This window comes from Hyaena hyaena, unplaced genomic scaffold (genome assembly GCF_003009895.1).
Source record: "Hyaena hyaena isolate Hyena2069 unplaced genomic scaffold, ASM300989v1 scaffold_1799, whole genome shotgun sequence".
Taxonomy (NCBI): Eukaryota; Metazoa; Chordata; class Mammalia; order Carnivora; family Hyaenidae; genus Hyaena; species Hyaena hyaena.
Genome location: NW_024082424.1, coordinates 182,105 through 197,545, shown reverse-complemented (window position 1 = coordinate 197,545; position 15,441 = coordinate 182,105). Strand labels below are relative to the sequence as shown.

General features: G+C 41.0%; 1 pseudogene; it reads right to left on the bottom strand.

The window, feature by feature from the left end:
• Positions 1–13,888: 13,888 nt before the first annotated feature.
• On the bottom strand, positions 13,889–15,219 carry LOC120226662 (annotated as a pseudogene).
• Between the last annotated feature and the right edge of the window lie 222 nt (positions 15,220–15,441).

Below are 15,441 nucleotides of genomic sequence, written 5' to 3'. Positions count from 1 at the left end.
TAACATATAATAATTATCATCCTGCTGTCTTTACTGTGCTTGTTTCCACCAGGGGATTCAACACCTCTACGACGCCGATGAGTCACCATCCTGATACCTTTATACCATTATGCCCTTCTAATTTTTTTATTCCTTCTCTAGAATCTTTGGAATGGGAAAACTGCCGAGGTCATCGGCCTTTTAAGGTCATGAATTATTCTGAATTTGTCATTGTAGATTGGAGCCCTGATCATGGTCAAATTTTGGAAAAATGTTCTAACAAAACTTTTAAATGGCATCGAATTAATGGTACTTTAATGTGTAACGGTAATGAAACCATAAAATGGCAGCAATTTGCACTCGTTCCCCCTCAGTTGCAATTGTTAGGGTATCCACACATTCAAGGGAATATTTGGAAATTATGGGCAGTTTCAGGGAATCTCACTATATGGTCAGGAAACTATACTTTGGATAAGACTGATAGTTCAGGTCCCTTTCATGTTAACTTGCATGTTAATAAATCCTATTCTGCTACGGATTGCCTAAAATACCCCTTTGCATTGTTGTATGGGAATTGGACTTGGAATGCTACAGAGGGATCTATATCATGTAATCATTGTAATTTAACACAGTGTGTAAATCAGTCATGGTGGAAAAGTTTTGAAACACAAATCAATAACTCTAATTTTTCATTGGTGATTGTTAAAACTCGTACCGAAGTATGGTTGCCTGTAAATTTGACAAGACCTTGGCTGGACTCTTTTGCTGTATCTCATTTGGTGACTGCTATACAAACTTTGCTTCACCGGTCCCGACGCATGCTTGGACTAATCATAGCTTCCGTTCTTGCAGTGGCTGCAGTTACTGCAACTGCTGCCGTGGCTGGACTTGCTTTGCATCAAGGATTCTAAACAGCAGACTTTGTACGGGAGTGGCGTAAAGACTCTCATTTATTATGGCAACAACAACGAGATCTGGATGCACAACTTGCAACTGATGTACTCAATCTTCAACATACTGTTTCGTGGCTTGGGGATCAATTAACTGTCTTATCCACAAAAAGTGTATTGAAATGTGATTGGAACTCCTCTCAATGACGTATAACATCGGTGCCTTTTAACATGAGTGAAGGTTGGGAAAAGGTGAAACGGTCATTAACAGGGCATCAAAACCTAACTAAGGAGATTATGGAGTTAGAGCAGCAAATTTTGTCTACATTTAGCAAAACACTACCTGACATTACTGGGTCTGATCTGTTAAGGGATTTACAGAAAGGGATGAATAATTTGAACCCTCTTGGACATGTGTCTGCCCTAATTGGAACTGTTCTCGTGAATACTTTGTCCATCATACTTTTATGCTGTGTTATTATTTCAGTCTTCCGGTGCTGGTGAAGAAGGCAACAACTGAAAAAGGATAGACAACGCGTTCTCGCCGCCTTACAGTTTGCTACCGCTTCTCAGAATAAAGGGGGAGATGTGGGAGCCCGACAGTGACCACAAGAAAGCGTGGTTAGGGACGCAGGGATGTGCCTGCACACGGGGCTCCCTGCCTGGGCAAAGCATGCCTGCAAACAGGATGCTCTGCCAGGAGGCCTGCACACAATATCCAAGTTGAATGCTCCGCTCGCAAACGAGGGAACATGCCCTCCTTAGAAATAAGGAGGAGGCTGGAATTGTGAGCAGGCCTCTTAGTAAACGTGTTGTGGTCGCTTCCTCCCTTTGCTCCCCCCTGTCCTTGAAATGTGTTTGGCTACTTGCCCTTAATTGGTAAAGGAATGCATCTTGTAGATTTCAGTTTGTATCCAGTTACCGGGTATAAAATAAACCGCAAGAGGGGCTTGCATAGAATTGTTCCTCTGGCCGGAGTTGTGTCTGTGTCTGTCTTTTGTGTGTGTCTTGTCCTTTGTGTCATTTCGTCCGCAACAACAACTGTTCATGGACAGACAAATGCATAAACCAAATGCATAAAATCCACCTATAATGAAATATTACTCAGCCTTTAAAAAGAATGAAATCCTGACACATGGTACACCAGGAATAAACCTTGGGGAAATTATGCTGAGTAAAATAAGACAGTCAAAAAAAGAAAAATGTTTTATGACTCCACTTATATGAAGTGCCTAGATTAGTCAAATTCATAGACACAGAAATGTGGGAAATGGCGATTTCCAGGGACGGAAAAAAGAAAGCATGTGGACTTAGTGTTTAATGGATATACATTTTTATTTGAGATTTACAGAGCTCTGTGGATGGATGGTGGTGATGATTGCACAACAGTGAAAGTGTTTACTATCACTGAACAGTAAACTTAACCATGGTTAAGATGATTAATTTTATGCTGTTACCACATACTCTTACCACAATAAAAGCAATTATTCTGACAGGAGTAAATTCTATTAGACTTCAAGGGGTGGTTGCCACGAAGGAGTTTAAAACCTGGGTCGTGGGGTTGAAAACTTTACCACCCCTTCTGGAAGCTGAATGGTATTTCTAGTAGAATGGATTCTGTGTAACATCTCTCTCTGAACACTTCATTCACTTTTTCTTTTCTTTCTCTTTTTCGGTTTTTAAAGTATTATTTGAACACTATAAAATTCACTAGTTTAAAATATACAATTTAATAAAAAATAAGATATATAATTCAATGATTTTTGGCACATGTATACAATTACATGAATAATGCCACAACTAAAGTATAAAACAGTATAAAACCTTAAAATATTTCCCTGTTTGCTCTTAATACCTTATGCCCACATCAGCCATAGGCATTATCAGTGGCATTTAGGCTTTTGTACATAACTTCTTTCATTTATCATGTTTTGGAGAATTCGTCAATACTCAATGTTGCTTATGTGTTAAATCCATTTCTTAGTAGTTCTCCACTGTAGAGCTCTACATAAGTTCATTCATCCATTCATCAATTGATGGACATCTGGGTTGCCTCCAATCTGGGAATATTGCAAATACTGCTTCTATGGACATTCATGTTTATATTTTTATATGGGCATATGATTTTATTTCTTATATTTAGGAGCGGAAATGTTGTGTCATATGGCAAACACATATTTAATTTTATGAGGCATCTTGTTGAGGATTTTTGCATCTGTATTCATCAAGGATATTGGCCTGTAGTTCTCTTTTTTTGCTGGATCTCTGACTGGCTTGGGAATCAGAGTGATGCTGGCTTCATAAAATGAGTCCAGGAGTTTTCCTTCGATTTCTTTTTTTTTGGAATAGCTTGAGAAGAATTGGGATTAATTCTGTTTTAAACGTCTGGTAGAATTCCCTGGGGAAGCCATCTGTCCTGGACTCTTATTTGTTGGGAGATTTTTGATAACTGATTTGACTTCTTCACTCGTTATGGGTCTGTTCAGATTTTCTATTTCTTCCCGTGTGAATTTTGGTAGTGAGTGTGTGTTTAGGAATTTGTCCGTTTCTTCTAAGTTGTCTGGTTTATTGGCATATAATTTTTCATAGTATTCCCTGATAATTGCTTGTATTTCTGAGGGGTTTGTTGTAATAAGTCCATTTTCATTCATAATTTTGTCTATTTGGGTACTCTCTCTTTTCTTTTTGATAAGTCTGGCTAGAGGTTTGTCAATTTTGTTTATTTTTTCAAAAAACCAACTCTTGGTTTCATTGATCTGTTTAATTGATTCCTTGGTCTCTATGTTGTTTATTTATGACCTAATTTTTACTATTTCTCAGGGGAGGGGCAAGATGGCAGAGAAGTAAGGAGCTCCATACTTGCACTCGCGCCCATACCTCACACGGAAAAGATCTAAAGCCATTGGAAACCTTACAAAACCTTAGAGATTGGGAGAAAAAGGACGCAGAATCCACTGTGAAAGCCTTCTAATGGCTACCTCAAGAAACAAGCCAGAGTACACAAGGCGGAGAGTCCCAAATATCACTACGAATAGGAAAATAAAATAACCGAGGTCCCAACAAGAGAGACCAAGAGATACCATTCAAAAAACACTCTCTGAAAGGATAGGCCCTGGACAGCCAAAAAGTCTTCTTGGATACAGCAGCGCTCATAAGTGCAGAGAGCATAACAAGTCATTACAACTAACAAGAGCTGGAGAGAAAACTAAAATGACAAAACGAAAGAGCTCTCCTCCAAAGAAACTCCAAGAAGAAATGACAGCTAATGAACTGCTCAAAACAGATATAAGAAGCATAACTGAACAAGATTTTAGAATATTAATGGTAAAATTAATAGCTGGGCTTGAAAAAAGCATAGGGGACATCAAAGGAACTATGGCTACAGACAGAATGGAAAATAAAAATAGGCATGAAGAATTAAAAAATGCGATAATGAGATACATAATAAATTAGAGGCCTCCAATGCACGGATTGAAGAGGCAGAAAGGAGAATCAGTGATTTAGAAGACACCATTATAGAAAAACAAGAAGCTGACAAAAAAAGAGACAAACTGATCCAGGACCATGAAAGAAGAGTTCGAGAGCTCAGCCATACGGTCAAACGCAACAATATCCGTATCATCGGAATCCCAGAAGAGGAAGAGAGAGGGAAAGGTGCTGAAGGAGTCCTGGAACAAATTATAGCAGAGAACTTCCCCGACCTGGGGAGGAAGTAAATGTAGAAATACAAGAGGCTCAGAGGACTCCCCTCAGACGTACCTTGAATTGATCTTCTGCATGGCATATCATAGTGATACTGGCAAAATATAAGGACAAGGAGAGAATTTTGAAAGCAGCGAGGGTGAAAAGGGCCCTACACTACATAATAATTACAGGGTCCATCCATCAGGAAGAACTAACTATCATAAATATCTATGCACCGAATATGGGAACACCTAAATATCTAAAACAATTATCACAAACAGGAACAAGCTTATAGATAAGATAATGCTAATAGAAGGGGACTTTAATACTCTGTTTACAGCAATGGATAGGTCAATTAGACAGAAAATCACTAAAGAAATAATGGACTTGAAAAACACATTGGACCAGATGGATCTGACGGATCTATTTAGAACTTTACATCCTGAGGCCAGGGAATTTACTTTCTTCTCAAGTGCGCATGGCACATTCTCCAAGATAGATCACATACTGGGACATAAAGCATCCCTCAATAAATATAAAAGAATGAAGATTGTACCACGCACACTGTCAGATCATAAAGCTTTGAAACTTGAAATCAATTACAGGAAGAAGTCTGGAAAACCTCCAAAAACATGGAGGTTAAAGACCACCCTACTAAAGAAGGAATGGGCCAATCAGGCAATTAGAGATGAAATTAAAAAATATATGGAAACAAATGAAAATGAAAACACAACAATCCAAAATCTATGGGATGCGGCAAAGGCAGTCCTAAGAGGAAAGTGCATTGCTCTCCAGGCCTATTTCAAGAGATTAGGAAAAGCACAAGTCCAAAATTGTCGGAGGCCGCGCCGGCTCCGACAGGTCCAGGGGTCCCTGAAGGATGGACGGTGTCAGCGAAAGAGAGTGAGAGAGCCCCGAGATCCTTTCTGATCACCAGGCAGGCATCTCTGTCCTGTCGGTTTGGGTGTCTTTATTTATAGGTCAAAAGTTAACATGGCATCAGGAAATGGAATGTTTACAATGGATAGCTCTTTGTGATAAGGTGTTTTTGGAAAATGTACAGAAACGGGTTTTACAGAAGTCTTCTTGCAGAACTGCCCCAATTATAGTGAAGTTGAGTAACTAAGAAAATAACAAGGTGTTCACATTATAATAACACTAAGATTAAGTCATAGGTTTGTAGATACTCTTATCCATCCTCATCACAGCTGCCAGGGTAAGGGAAGGTGTTTGTGGAAAGTAGGCCTAGGGAAGGGGCTGCTATACACCATCAGTTAGCAAAGGTGTATGTACTAACTTCTCTTCTGTCCTTATCTGTTCCTTCTCTCTAAGTTAGGCTCTTTGTCTCCGGGCAAGACTTGGTTTTCCAGTTATATGCTTTATTGCACCAGAGAGCCAACCATACCTTTAAAGAGTTTAGCTTATTTCCAATACATAGAATAGCCTCTTTGAGTGCATTTACCTTTGTGTCTACTTTTATGATTTCTAGAATAGCTAGGGCATGAGAGACATTTTTGGTTAGTTGATTTACATGTTGAGCTGTATGAACATCTTGGACTAACGCAACAGTAGAAACAGAATTGTACATGTAAAGGTCAGTCTTTTATGCCTAGGGGTCATTAGGCTGTTCATAGCTCAAGGGAAAGTATGGAGGGAAACAGGACCTTCTGGAGACACGATGTCTGTTCCCATAATCAAAAGAAGAAGTTCCCACAGTAAGTTCCTTCACAAGGTGCAATCATCATACCAGGGCCAGAATAGGGGGACAAGTCACTCCCGATATTGATCAACAAGGTACCTTAGGGGTCAGTGCTGAAGCAGAAATAATTGAGTGGGGGTGGATATCGGTCATCATCTGATTGGCAAGAGACCGTGCAAACTTGCTTTAACCTCAACAGGAGTTTTCTCGACTAGTGGGCTCAGAATCGCTCCCAACAATTCTGAACTGAGTCTCAGGGATCTCATCCTGAGTATAGCTCCAGCTGCAGCCGGCTTTTGTTTATAAAGCTATTGCATCCGTGTCTTGAGCCTTAAAAGATTCATTTATCCCATAAGTACTTATTAACCGTTCACTTTGTGAGAGACCCTGCTCTGAGAGCTGGAGACACAGAAAACTAAAACCACTGCCTTTTCCAGAGATTGCATCTTGGCAGGTGACAAGCCAACAAAGAAAACAGTCATGCAAGACGGTGATCACGCTATGAGAGAAAAAGTGGGATGGGGCTGTAGAAGTGGGGCAGGGAGAGCGTGTGCACATCATTTAAGATACAGTCTCATTGAAAAGGAGACATTTGAGCAAAGACCTGTCAGAGGTGAGAGTGTGCCATGTGGCTGTCTAGGGAGAAAGAGCTCTAGGCCGAAGGAACCGCAAATTCAAAGGTCCTGAGGCAAGAACATGCATGGAGGCCAGTGTCGCTGAGCACAGTGACTGGAAGGTCAAAGAAGTGGCAGTGAGCCATGACCTGAAACCCAAGGGTGGAATCTGACTCTGATGTTGTATCTGATTAGTTCTTTCTTTTTTCCGAGCTGCTGAACAAATCACATTTTTTTCGAAGAATTTTAAACTTGAAAAAGGTCGTCTCTGAATGGATCTAGAAGATGTGGTTTATCTATACAATGGAATACTACATGGCAATGAGAAAGAATGAAACTTGCCGTATGTAGCAACATGGATGGAACTTGAGGGTGTTATGCTGAGCGAAATAAGTCAGGCAGAGAAGGACAGTCGCTACCATATGTTTACACATATAGGAGGATTAGGAGGAGCTTAACAGAGGGCCGTGGGAGAGAATGAGAACTGATAGGGGTGGGGGGAGGGGAAGGGGGGCTAATGGGCATGGAGGAGGGCACTTGTGGGGATGAGCACTGGGTGTTATATGGAAACCAACTTGACAATAAACTATTAAAAAATAAAGAAAAAGGTCATCTCTGGAAAATAAGGTTCTATGGTGTTTCCCTCATAATCTCTCTCTGGTTTGGTTTGGTTTTGTTTTTTCCAATTCTTGTCTCCCTCAGACATTCTTTAGCTCTCTAGCTGTCCATACTTTTGTTGCATGGCTTAAGATTTCCACCTTAAAAAAAATAGATTTCCACCTTCAAACTTGAAAGCAGGTGAGACCCGACAGCACCTGCATGTCAACAAGCTAGACCAGCAAAATACATGCTGTGCTGTAAGAGAAAAGAACCAGCCGTTGGCCCACTGTCAGGTACCTGGGGAAGAAGCCCTGGCACCGAGGTGGTCATGGCCCCAGGCACAGCACAGCCCAGGATCCTATCTCTGGCATCATGAGAAGGACCCGTTGGGTTGTGTTCACTGCCTGCTGCTGCCACCCATATCAGGCGGCCACAAATAGGATAGGATATCAGTTGGGAACCATTCTGAACCCACTAGTCAAGAAAGCTCCTGGTGAGGTTAAAGCAAGTTTGCACAGTCTCTTGACATCAGAAGACAATGGATATCCACCCCCACTCAATTATTCCTACTTGAGCACCGACCCTCCAGGTACCTTATTGGGAGTGACTTGTCCCCTTATTCTGGCCCTGGTATGATGATTGCACCTTCTGAAGGAACTTATTGTAGGAACCTCTTCTTTTGATTATGGGAACAGACATCATGGCTCCAGCAGGTCCTGTTTCCCTCCATACTTTCCCTTGAGCTATGAACAGTCTAATGACCCCTAGGCATAAAAGACTGACCTTTACATGTATAATTCTGTTTCTACCATTGCATTAGTCCAAGAGGTTCATACAACCCAACATGTAAACCAGCTAACCAAAATCGTCTCTCATGTCCTAGCTATTCAAGAAATCATAAAACTAGACACAAAGGTAAATGCACTCGAAGAAGCTATTCTATGTATTGGAAATAAGCTAAACTCTTTAAAGGTATGGTTGGCTCTCTGGTGTCATAAAGAATATAACTGGACAATCAAGTCTTGCCCGGAGACAAAGAGCCTAACTTAAAGAGAAGGAACAGATAAGGGCAGAACATATGTTACCACATATGCCTTTGCTAACTGACGATATAGCAGCCCCTTCCCTAAGGCCTACATTCCACAAACACCTTCCCTTACACTGGCAGCTGTGATGAGATTGGATAAGAGTATCTACAAACCTATGACTTAATCTTAGTGTTATTAAAATGTGAACACCCTGTTATTTTCTTATTTACTCAACCCCACTAATAATTGGGGCAGTTCTGCAAGAATACTTCTGTAAAACCTGTTTCTGTATATTTTCCAAAACATCTTATCACAGAGAACTATCTTTTGTAAAAATTCCATTTTCTGATGCCATGTTAACATTTGACCTATAAATAAAGAACCAAACCTGACAGGACAGAGATGCCTGCCTGGTGATCAGAAAGAATTTTGGAACTCTCTCACTTCCTCCCTCTCTGACACCGTCCATCCTTCAGGGACCCCTGGACCCGGCTGGAGCTGGACTCTGGCAGATATCAGCCCTCCCACAATCTCTGGGCTTTGTTTCTTGCCTTGGTTGGATTCCAAAAGGCTCACTGCCTACCTTCCTCCAAATCCACTTGCCCTCCCCCCACCCCCATGTCCTTGTAAACCTTGGTCACTGGTTGAATACCATCATCCCCTGTGTCAGTTACCTGGTGGGGACCCTGGGTGGTCATGACTATGTTGCCCTTCCTCCCAATTACAATTTTTTAGGTTGTTATTTACATTCCAGTTAGTTAACATAGAGTGTAATATTAGTTTCAGGTGTACAGTATAGTGATTCAACATTTCCATACATCACCCAGTGCTCATTGCAACAAGTGCCCTCCTTAGTCCCCACCACCTATGTCAACCATCGCCCACCCACCTCCTCTCTGGTAGCCATCAGTGTGTTCTCTAGAGTTAGGAGTCTGTTTCTTGGTTTGCCTCCCTCGCTCTCCCTCACCCCTTTTGCTTGTTTGTCTTATTTCTTAAATTCCATCTCTGAGTGAAATCATATGGCATTTTTCTTTCTCTGACTGATTTCTTTCAGCATAATACTCTCTAGCTCCATCCAAAGCATTGTACACACACACACACACACACACACACACACACACACACACACACAATCTTTATCCATTCATCAGTTTGGACACTTGGGCTGTTTCCATATCTTGGCTATTGTAGATAAGGCTACTATAAACATTGGGGTGCTTGGATCCCTGTGACTTAATATTTCTTTATTCTTTGGGTAAATACCCAGTAGTGCAATTGCTGGATCGTAAGGTAGTTCTATTTTTAACTTTTTGAGGAACCACCATACTGTTTTCCACAGTGGCTTCACCAGTTTGTATCCCCACCAACAGTGGGTAAGAGGGTTCCCCTTTCTCCAAGTCCTTCCCAACACCTGTTTCTTGTGTTTTTGATTTTAGCCATCTGACAGGTGTGAGATGATATCTCATTGTGGTTTTGATTTCTATTTCCCTAATGATGAGTGAAGGTGAGCATTTTTTCATGTGTCTGTTGGCCATCTTGATGTCTTGTTTGGAAAAGTGTCTATTCATGTCTTCTGCCAAGTTTTTAATTGGATTATTCATTTGATGGGTGTTGAGGTTTATAAATTGTTTATATATTTTGTATACTAACCTTATCATATATGCCATTTGCAAATATCTTCTCCCATTCCACAGGCTGCCTTTTAGTTTTGTTGGTTGTTTTCTTCACTATGCAGAAGATTTTTATTTTGATGAAGTCCCAATTATTTATTTTTGCTTTTGTTTTCCTTGACTCAGGAGACACATCTAGAAAGAAGTTGCTATGGCCAATGTCAAAAATGTTACTACTTATTTTCTCCTCCAGGATTGAAAAAAATTTTTTTTTAATGTTTATTTATTTTTGAGAGAGAAAGAGACAAAGCATGAGCAGGGAAGGGGCAGAGAGAGACACACACAGAATCCTTAGCAGGTTCTAGGCTCCAAGCTGTCAGCACAGAGCCCAACACGGGGCTTGAACCCATGAACAATGAGATCATGACCAGAGCCAAAGTTGGGCGCTCAATCTACTGAACCATCCAGGTGCCCCTCCTCTGGGATTTTTATATCCCAAACTATTTCAAAAAATAGCAAAGGAAGGAAAACTTCCAAATTCACTCTATGAGGCCAGCATTACCTGATACCAAAACCAGATACAGACTCCACTAAAAAAAGAGAACCACAGGCCAATATCCCTGATGAATATGAATGCAAAAGTTCTCAACAAAATACTAGCAAACTGAATCTAACAATACATTAAAAAAAATTCACCATAGTCAAGTGGGATTTATTCCTGGGTTGCAGGTTGGTTCAATATTCATAAATCAATCAACATCATATGCTACATTAATAAAAGGATAAGAACCATATGATCATTTGAATAGCTGCAAAAAAAGTATTGCCAAAGTAGAACATCTGTTCATGATAAAAGTCCTCAACAGAGCAGGTTTAGAGGGAACAAATCTCAATATAATAAAGACCATCTATGAAAACCAAACAGCTAATGTCATCCTCAATGGAGAAAAATTGAGATTTTCCTCTACAGTCAAGAAAAAGACAGGGATGTTCACTCTCACCAATGTTATTTAATGTTCTACTAGATGTCCTAGCCAATGAGACAACAAGAAGAAATAAAAGGCATCCAAATCGGCAAGGAAGAAATAAAAATGTTACTATTTGCAGATGACATGATACTATATACAGAAAACCTGAAAGACTCCACCAAAAAACTACTAGAACTGATCATTGAATTCAGTAAAATCCAAGGATACAAAGTCAATGTACAGAAATCTGTTGCATTTCTATACAGCAATAATGAAGCAGCAGAAAAAGAAATTAAGGAATCCATTCCATTTGCAATTGCACCAAAACCCATAAGATACCTAGAAATGAACTAACCAAAGAGGTGAAAGATCTGTACCCTAATTAGAATTTTAATCTAGCCACTGTCTCACCCTTCTCTGCTGTGAGCCTTGTCTCCCTGGTCATTGCCATTCTAACCAAATGACTCGCATTGCCTCCAGCTGTCCTGCTTGATTCATTCTCTGCAGAGATCATCCTGTAGGCAGATGATCTTCCTGAAGGGCAAATCTGATTGTATCACTCTTCTGGGTAATTTAGGATAAGACCTCAAATTCTTCACATGGCCAGCAAGGGCCCTGTGTGATTTTTTTCCCCTTATCTGCTTCTAGAGCTTAACGTGACTCACCTGTCCCCCTGTTGGCTAAGCTCAGGCCATTCTTCCTTTTTTAAGCTTCCAAACATACCCTGTTACTTCCCCATGAGACTACATGTGTCGAACCCTCTACCTGAAGCTCACTTTCCTGCGCCCTTCTCTCTTCGGTCACTCCTACCCACCTGTATGTCTTAGCGAAGTATGGTTCTTCCTCGGGAACACCCTTCCTCACATTCAACTAAGTTAGCTGCTCCCTCCTATATGGTGTTTCTGCACCCAGAACTTTTATTTTACAGCTCTAAGCAAAATGGTCATTGATTTCTTTTTTTTTTTAATTTATTTATTTAAATTCAAGTTAATTAACATACAGTGTAGTATTGGTTTCAGGAGTAGAACTTACATAAAACACCCAGTGCTCATCCCAACAAGTGCCCTCCTTAATGCCTATCACCTATTTAGACAATCTCCCCACCCACCTCCCCTCCAGCAATCTTTAGTTTGTTCTCTGTATTTAACAGTCTCTTATAGTTTGCCTCCCTCTGTGTTTTTATCTTATTTTTCTTATGTGATTGTTTATATATTGTTTAGACTATAAACCTCATGAGGGCTAGGAACGCTCTTTCCTTTTACCTTGTGTGCTCAGCTCCTGTTTGTTCTTTTTTTTTTTTTTTTAATTGTATTCATGACACTTGTTAAAAATGGTAAGGCAAACATTTTTAAGGGGGACTGGTACAATGGGGTTTTGTAGTAGAGGAAAGATTGGGTTCAACAATGAACATGAACATAATTTGCAGGGAATTACGGTTAAGGAGCAAGGCAGGGGGCAGTGGATAGAGCATCAGTGAGAGGAAATAGCAGAGCTGAGGGATTATTGCTAGACCAAAGCAACAAGGTCTACCTTACAGAGTTAAGGAATCTGGTCAGATTTGTACAGTGACTCCATAGGATTCTTATCTGTTCAGGAGAGAACCCAAGTTTGGGTCTTGAGGGCTTAGCAAGCCTGTCCAGAGCTGGGTCACACCTAGCACAGTACCTAGGGCATAGTAGGTGGTCTAAACATATATGTAAAGTGAATTAAGTGTCAGACAATCTGTTGGTGTAGAAGTGAGTGTGATTAATGATCAAAGCTTCAATTCTAATTTTACCCCTAACATGCGCTTACAGTCAAGCTCTTCTCAAAAACTGAAAAATGAATTTAATAATTTAAAATGTCCTTCAGTGTATCTGAAATTGACTTGTTTTTTAGTTCATTTTGATATATAGAAAAATAAAGGGGCTTGGGGCGCCTGGGTGGCTTAGTCGGTTAAGCGTCCGACTTTCACTTAGGTCATGATCTCGCGGTTCGTGGGTTCGAGCCCCGCGTCGGGCTCTGTGCTGACTGCCAGCTCAGAGCCTGGAGCCTGTTTCAGTCTGTGACTCCCTCTCTCTCTGACCCTCCCCTGCTCACGCTGTCTCTCTCTCTCTCCTAGAAATAAATAAAAAAAATAAAAAAAAATAAAAAAGAAAAATAAAGGGGCTTGAAAAAGTACAGCTTTCCCATAATAGATATATAATTCTCTAAATGATTTTTAAGAAGCATAGCTATAGATTTAGCAAACAATGTCTTGTTGCAGAATAATATTATTTATACCATGTTCCAAACCAGACATTTCCTTTTTTAAACCCAATAGGAAAGGTTACAAGCATCTAATGGAAAACTTGAAATGTTAGCAATTGTTTCATTAGTCACTTGGACATTCTAGTCAGCCTGGATGCTGGTTGCTGTCCCCAATAAACAAGGAAGTAATTCCTCTTCCTACTTAAAATCATGGCTACAAATTTTAAAATCATTTCACGGTGTGTGGACAACCACGTTATGCAACAAATATATTACGATAAAGACACAGGGGGCCTTAAACTAATTCTCCAAGCAAAGCACATTAGATTAGATAGATTCTGGATATTTTTTGTTCTGTTTTGCTTCTGGCCCCTATTTCAAGCCTTAAAAGGTTCTGGGCCACACAACGCAGTACTCCTTGCGGCCACCAAAATCAATGGAAGGTCAATTGGTTTACTTTCCATTCAAATGGATAACCTGCCTAGTGACCTTTTGTGAATCCTGATCTCGTTCCAAAAATAAAAAGATGTTTTTGGGCAAGAGAACTTTTTATGACTTTCATGTACAGTAAACTCAACAGTGTCTGCTTAGCCCAGTTTGGTGGTCAGCTGTTTAGGCTTTGCCTTTGCCTGCGTGGCGATGCGAGCCACCAACTTTGGACTCAGGATGCCGCCTGCCCCATGACGGCATATCTCATCATATCTGTCATTGTCATTGGCTATGCTGGCTTCCACCAGCTTAGCCAGAGCTCCTTTGTCTTCTGAGTTAACCTGTGTGAAGACAACAGTGGTGCAGGTCTTCCTGTGGACCAGACATGCCAGTCTGATTTCCCCTTGATGATGTAGTAGTGAGACTCCTTCTTACGTCGCAGTGCAGGAAGGAAAACTACAGGCTCAACGGGATCCACATCATGTGAAATCACTACCAGCAAGGTGGTGGCGGTATTAATCCCTACTCAAAGACAGGCAACCTGTTAGTGAAATAAGAAGTAAGTGAGATAGTTCATTTTCAGAAATACCAAATAAAAGCAGTGCTGTCTCATTAAGATTAGGTTTACAACCTGTTGGAAATATGTATTAAACCCCCTCATCAATGGAGTCCCAAGCCCTTAGACACTTCACTTCTTGGTTCTTCTTCCCCTGCTCCATTTCCCGGAATTATTTCCCAGGCTTTGCAATGAGCATGCGCCAAAGAACTGAAGTTTCTGCATCACCTCCAGGAATGTACTTTTTGTACATTTGAATGTGGTCAGCCAATGAGGAATCGGGGGCGGGACTTGCACACCATGAGATAAATTGCCTGTTGTGTGCTTGTCCATTTAACACCTACTCTTGCAAAAACACTGATTAAAGTCTTACCTCAATGTGCTCCGAGTCTCCGAGTCTCCGTGTCCCTCCTTTGATTGGGCCAGAGGGCTTATGTCTCACAGTGGGGACATCCCCTTTGCCGGTAGCTTTTTTCTCTGCCATGAGCCAACAATCTCTCTTCCTCTCTTGCTTTGTCTGTGGTCTGTATCTGTGGGCCAGCTTAAGCTGAGTAGCTGTTTGGTGGTCCAAGGCCAAGGCCCTAGGTGGACTGGTCAATAGCAAGAGACACTTTAAGATGTTTATGTGGAAGAGCCTTTTGGTGCTGCAGCCGGATATAGCAGGGCCATTTGGCAAAGAGGGTGAGGTTTCTTGTAGGCTGGATGTCCTGGCCCATGCCAAATTTCTTGGAGCTTTTCTCAAACAAGAGACTAACCACCTTCTTGGCCTCCTGCTTCTTCAGGACAGCAGGGACAGGGGCCACCTTCTTCTCCTTAGTCTTCTCTCCTTCTGGCGTCTTGGGTGAGATGAGTCCAAAATAAGATTTAATGACCTTTTAGGTCCAGCGCTGCTTAATTCTCAAACATAGCAACTGTTTTTACCCTTACCGTCATGGGCCTGCATTTCCCTTTTACATTTGTTAGATGTCATACTTTCTCTTTTTTAAAAAAATATTTTTTTAACATTTATTTATTTTTGAAAAACAGAGAGAGACAGAGCAGGATCAGGGGGAGAGAGAGGGAGACACAGAATCTGAGGCAGGCTCCAGGCTCTGAGCTGTCAACACAGAGCCCAACACAGGACTTGAACTCATGAACTGTGAGAACATGACCTGC